Source organism: Plectropomus leopardus, chromosome 8, assembly GCF_008729295.1.
Source record: "Plectropomus leopardus isolate mb chromosome 8, YSFRI_Pleo_2.0, whole genome shotgun sequence".
NCBI lineage: Eukaryota > Metazoa > Chordata > Actinopteri > Perciformes > Serranidae > Plectropomus > Plectropomus leopardus.
In genome coordinates this window covers 12,960,134-12,965,296 of record NC_056470.1, presented here as the reverse complement: position 1 = coordinate 12,965,296, position 5,163 = coordinate 12,960,134, and positions in this window count along the sequence as shown.

Below are 5,163 nucleotides of genomic sequence, written 5' to 3'. Positions count from 1 at the left end.
TTGTCTGAAGAAAAAAAAATCATTGAAAAATATGGGTTTAAATGGATGGTGCTTGTTTTGTTTGAATCTGAGTTGTATATCGCCTCTGTTATGTTTATTGAAAACAAACAAACAACAAAAAAAGATATTGTGCATGACGTGTTTAGCAGTCATAATGATGTCCATTTGTGAAATGTGTATCAAATCAAAAAATGATAAAAAAAAAAAAAAGAAAAGAAAAAAATAAATCCGTAGATGCACTTATTGTACATGTGGTTAGTTTGGTAGGTTTGACTTCGAGTTCTTGACTGCCTTACAGATGTTGTTGCGGCAGGTGGCTCTGAAAGAAGTTAGAAAAGACTTGTGGGAGAAGACATAATGAAAAACAATAAAGGATTGTAGAATAATATTGAACAATTCTGAAAATTGCAGTTCTTTTGATGCTTGTGATTATTGAAGATGTACTTTAGAGAAATTTCATTGAAAAGATATGACTCTGATGTTAATTCTGTAGAATAGCAATGTATACCAAATGTAATCTTTCCAATGCTATGAAGAATTTATACATGAAATTGATATGCAATAAAACCTGTGTGCTTTTTAAAGGACACGCCCACTGTGTATTTGTGAGCTGTATTTAACTTTCGCCAACACAATACACAGGAATGACTTCTGGTGAGATGCAGGAGGAGCCAGACCCGGAGGAAACCGACAGTGCCCAGAGCCTCCTAGTGTTGCCAACATCTAGTGCCAGGAATTCACCTGCAGCTCCTGTATTCAGCAATGTTCAGAACCCCCAAGAACCTTCCAATGAGTGCAGCACACAGGGCCTCCAACATCTGAAAGCTGCAGCCACAACTTTTGACTGCCCCCCCGCACCAACCAAGGATCCAGTGCCGGCAGTTTGATGAGGATGTGTATCAGGTCTTGGAAGGGACAGCCAAGGGGGATGTGGACCAGAAAACTATGACCATTCTCAAAGTGAATATCTGAGTGGAGGGATTTGGGACAGAGGCAGCCAAGCCTGCACCATCGGCCTTTGCTCCATGTCAAAGAGCAAGGAAAATCCAGCACCTCTGGAAAGAACTCTGATTGCTAAAGAGGAGATGCAAGTCAGCAGGAGAAGTAGAGAGAGCTAGCCCAGCAGATTGTTGAGCAATCCCCAGGATACAGTTCTGACACTTGTGGAGAAGTGCAGAAGGAGGCAGGAAGAAAGGGCAAGGAAGAGGGCAGCTTTCCTGGAATAAGTGAAAAAAAGTATATAGTATGTCTGCCAAGATCATGAAAAAACAAGTCAAAGTATAGTATGTCGTCAGATATCATGTAAATACAAATCACAGTATAGGGCTTATAAGTCTCTTCAGTGTTGGAGGCAAGCTCTTCTTCAGCATCATAGCCCAAAAGTTGACCAGCTATTTGGAGAAAAAATGGCTGAAAACAACGGGATGAAAAATCTCAAGTTTGAACTGTCAAAAAAACAACTGAAACTGCATATTAGCTTGTAGAGACATGTCATAGTATAGCATGTCAAAAAAAATGCAGAAAACGTCAAAATATAGCATGTCGAAGAAAAGGCTGAAAAAGACAAAGTGTAGGATTTCGAAAAATCTCTAATTTTGACATGTCCAAAAACTGGCTGATAACCACATATAATAGCTTGTAGAGCGACGTCATCGCATAGAATGTAGAAAAACTTGCCAAAAATGTCATTATATAGCACATCAAAAAAATGACAGAAAACGTGAAAGAGTAGTTTGTCAAAAAATATCAAAATATTACATGTCTGAAAAACAGCTGAAAAACACATTGTATACGTGTGGAGACACTTCATGGCTATACTATGAAAATTACACGACAATGTTGAAAAAAAATGCCAAAAGCATCAAAGCATGTAGCATTTAAAAAAAAAACCTACAGAAAATACCATACCATTCTATGCCGAAAAATGTCAAATATGACATTGTATGTATGACAAACCGCATAAAACAGCGTGCCCAGACAAACCATAGCATAGAATGTTGCAAAACAAAAATACTAAAATATATCGTGTGGTGAAACAATGAAAAGGCCATACAATAGTATGGCAAAAAATGTCAAAATATGACATATCCCAAAAACAGCTGTTAACTGCAAAATAAAGCGTGCTGAGACACGCCGTGGCATAGAATGTTGCAAAAAAGGCCAGAAACACCATAATATAGTGTGTCGGAAAAATGACAGAAAATGCCATTATATAGTATGGGGGAAAATATCAACAGCTGAAAACAGATAAAAACCACATAATAGCATGCCAAGTCAGGCCATATCTTAAATGTTGCCAACAGCCATAAACAACATGATATGGCATGTTTAAAATTTACCCAAAAAGCCAAACTATAGTATGGCAAAAAGTGTCAAAAAACAACAACCCCCTAAAACAGCTGAAAACATCCTGAAATAGCAGAGAAAGTTGCAAAAAGGGCAGAAAAAACCCTAATTTGGCATGTGGAAATAATGACCGAAAAAGCAAGGCGTCCATATGCGCACTTGGCATCAGGACACCCTAGGCCGCAGTTCGATGATTGACTTTGTAGTCGTATCTTCGGACTTGCGGCCGCATGTCTTGGAAACTCAGGTGAAGAGAGGGGCGGAGCTGTCAACCGAACACCACCTGATGATGAGTTGGCTACGATGGTGGGGGAGGATGCCGGTCAGACCTGGCAGACCAAAATCCATTGTGAGGGTCTGCTAGGAACGTCTAGCAGAGTCTCTCGTCAGAAGGAGCTTCAACTCCCACCTCCGAGAGAGCTTCAACCATGTCCCAGGGGAGGCGGGGGACATTGAGTCCGAGTGGGCCATGTTCCATGTCTCCGTTGCTGAGGCGGCCGACTGGTGCTGCGGCCGTAAGGTGGTCGGTGCCTGTCAGGGCGACAATACCCGAACCTGTTGGTGGACATCGGCGGTAAGGGATGCCGTCAAGCTGAAGAAGGAGGCCTAACGGGCCTTCTTGGCCTGTGGGACTCTGGAGGCAGCAGTCAGGTACCAGCAGGCCAAGCGGAGTGCGGCTACGGCGGTCCCCGATCCAAAAAAACAGGCATGGGAGGAGTTCGATGAGGCCATGGAGAACGACTTCCAGACAGCTTTGAAGAGGTTCTGGACCACCATCTGGCATCTCAGGGGAGGGAAGCGGTGCTCTGTCAACACTGTGTATGGTGGGGACGGGGTGCTGCCAACCTCGACTCAGGACATTGTGGATCAGTGGAAGAAATACTTCAAAGACCTCCTCAATCCCACCAACACACCTTCCGATGACGAAGCAGGGCCCGGGGACTCAGGGGTGGGCTCCTCCCTCTCTGGGGCTGAGGTTGCCGAGGTGGTTAAAAAGCTCCTCGATGGCATGGTTGACACGACTCTGCAACATTGCGTGGACATCGGGGGCAGTGCCTCTGGACTGGCAGACCGGGGTGGTGGTTCCTCTTTTTAAGGAGGGGGACTGGAGGGTGTGTTCCAACTTTAGGGGGATCACACTCCTCAGCCTCCCTGGTAAGGTCTATTCAGGGGTACTGGAGAGGAGGGTCTGCCGGACAGTCAAACCCCGGATTCAGGAAGAGCAATGCGGTTTTCGTCCTGGTGGTGGAACTGTGGACCAACTCTGGACCCTTGGCAAGATCCTTGAGGGTGCATGGGAGTTTGTCCAACCAGTACACATGTGCTTTGTGGACTTGGAGAAGGCATTCGACCGCGTCCCTCTGGGATTCCTGTGGGGGGTTCTCCAGGAATGTAGAATCGGACCCCCTGATTCTACATTCCTGGAGAATGTAGAATCAGGATAATGACGGTGGACTCAAAATAATGACGTTGGACTCCGCCAACCCGGTGAGGGTTGGACTCCGCCAACCCTCACCGGTTTGGACAGAATTTCTAGGTGCAGCCAGGATGTTGAGGGGTCCGGTTTGGTGACCTCAGGATTGGGTCATTCCTTTTTGCAGATGTTGTGGTCCTGTTGGCTTTATCAAGCCGTGACCTCCAGATCTCACTGGATGGGTTCGCAGCCGAGTGTGAAGCGGCCGAGATGAAAATCAGCACCTCCAAATCCGAGGCCATGGTTCTCAGCCGGAAAAGGGTGGAGTGCCATCTTCAGATCGGGGATGAGATCCTGCCCCAAATGGTGGAGTTTAAGTACCTCGGGGTCTTGTTCACGAGTTAGCGTCTGCAGTAATGCAGACTCTGCACCGATCTGTCGTGGTAAAGAGGGAGCTGAGCCGAAAGGCAAAGCTCTTGATTTACTGATCGATCTTAGTTCCTACCCTCACCTATGGTCACGAGCTTTGGGTAGTGACCAAAAGAACAAGATCGCGGTTACGAGCAGCCAAAATGAGCTTCCTCTGTAGGGTGGCTGGGCTCTGCCTTAGAGATAGGGTGAAAAGTTCAGTCATCCAGGAGGAGCTTGGAGTAAAGCCACTGCTCCTCTGCGTTGACAAGAGCCAGATGAGGTGGCTTGGGCATCTAATTAGGATGCCTCCCGGACGCCTCCCTGGTGAGGTGTTCAGGGCACATCCCACCGGTAGGAGGCCCCGGGGAAGGCCCAGGACATGCTGGAGAGACTGTGTCTCTCAGCTGGCCAGGGAACGCCTCGGGATCCCACGGGAATAACGGGACGAAGAGTCCGGGTAAAGGGAAGTCTGGGCTTCCCTGATTAGGCCGCTGCCCCCGTGACCTGAACCCAGATGAGCAGAAGATAATGGATGGACCAAAAATGCAAGGCTATAGTATGGCAAAAATGTCAAAATATGACATGTCCCAAAAACTGCTAAAAACCACATTAAACCACATAAAACAGCCTTCCAAAACACGCCATAGCAAAGAAAGTTGCAAAAAGGGCCCAAAACAACGTAATTTGGCATGTGGAAAAAATGACCGAAAAAGCAAGGCTATAGTATGGCAAAAATGTCAAAATATGCCATATTCCAAAAACAGCTAAAAACCACATTAAACCACATAAAAAAGCCTTTGCCATATTCCAAAAACAGCTAAAAACCACAGTAAAACACATGAAACAGCCTTCCAAAACACGCCATAGCAAAGAAAGTTGCAAAAAAGTCCAAAGAAAGCCAAATTTGGCATGTGGAAAAAATGACAGAAAAAGCAAGGCTATAGTATGGCAAAAATGTCAAAATATGCCATATTCCAAAAACAGCTAAAAAC